At 30.7% G+C, this 1,365-nt stretch overlaps 1 protein-coding gene across 1 annotated transcript in view; it reads right to left on the bottom strand.

The window, feature by feature from the left end:
* LOC106460528 (sideroflexin-2-like) overlaps positions 1 to 677 on the bottom strand; it is a 108,474-nt gene extending 107,797 nt beyond the window's left edge. Inside the window, exon 1 of the mRNA XM_022387276.1 lies at positions 656 to 677. The gene's annotated coding sequence lies outside the window, so the exon portion shown is untranslated. The remainder of the gene's footprint in view (positions 1 to 655) is intronic.
* Positions 678 to 1,365: the final 688 nt, after the last annotated feature.

The raw sequence follows: 1,365 nt of genomic DNA on the forward strand, positions 1-1,365 counted from the left end.
GTTTCACTGTAGAGACAAAACTAATTGCCACTACTAGCGAATGTATGTAACAGTTTATAGTACAGGGGGTTTCAATAAACACTGCCTGACCCCTTGTTACTTGATACATCCTGTTAGAAGGGATTACCAAATGATACAGACACCATAAATTACTTTACAACACTTAAAAGATTAGTTCTGGTCACATTCCTCTCATTATAGGCAAGATTTATGTTGGAATTCGAAACTTGAGCTCTTCAGTGTATTGAGACTCCAGCTGTGAGAACGTCATAGCTTCCCTGTATTATTGAGATGAATGTATTTAGCCTGTTTCACAACCAACATATGGGTTTTATTGTTGTCACTTGTACACTGAGTTTGAACCATTTGCAAAATATCAAAATAAACTATATATCAGTTAGACTGTTTTAATTCTAACGCAATAACAATAGAAGTGTGGGTCTTACTATAAAGCAAACATTGTAAGAAGGAAAAATATAAAATTCTTATATGGTACTGGTACTAGTAGTATTACGTACAAATCACACAAGTTTATCATTCTAAATACTGAATCATATTATTATTATTATGAACTAAATATAAAATTATGCTAAATTATTGAACTTAAAACTACAAATTTAAATTCAAAAGAATATAAAAAATCACAAACTCTTTCAGTTCAAAGTCCTAAGTCTAATTCATGTAAAGACTTTGCACTCGCCACTCGATAGCTCTTAACCTTAAAAATCGTGGATCAACTTCTTTCCTAAAAAATATATCTATTTTGAGTTAATTCTTCAATATAATTATTAATATAAACAGATATATGATGCAGCATGACTTAAGCTATTATATAAAAATAATAAAAGTCATGTACATCCCATGCAGTTTTTTTCAGAAGCAACTTTTCTAATGCTTATAGAAAAGCACTATTGGCCAGTACTAAATACAACCTCTACATAAAATGGCAGTTACTATAATAAGCACCACCCACATTCATATTGTAAAATCCAGAGAACAAAGTTTCGTCACGTGCTTTTCTTATCGTCCTGTGATTTGTCAAATGTGAGATACAGCGATTGGAGTAACATGGTACTGAAATTGACACCTTCGACTAGGATTGGCTAAAAGTTTTACAACTGAGGTTTAACACGCCCAGACGCAGTTTTATAAAAAAAAAACAGACTAGAAAAAGGTTTAGATATCAATCATAGATGGCAAAACCAGTGCTGAGATGAAAGGAAATATCTTAAAAAAATATTTGAAAAAAACATTTCTTTTTAGAGGGCGCTTATTTACAGTCTAAAACGTATTTTAGGAATTTTTTCATTAAATTTCTCTTTTAAACTTCATTAAAGAATGCAATTTTGTACAAATAATTGAATG

The sequence above is a fragment of the Limulus polyphemus genome, unplaced genomic scaffold (genome assembly GCF_000517525.1).
Source record: "Limulus polyphemus unplaced genomic scaffold, Limulus_polyphemus-2.1.2 Scaffold787, whole genome shotgun sequence".
Classification (NCBI taxonomy): domain Eukaryota; kingdom Metazoa; phylum Arthropoda; class Merostomata; order Xiphosura; family Limulidae; genus Limulus; species Limulus polyphemus.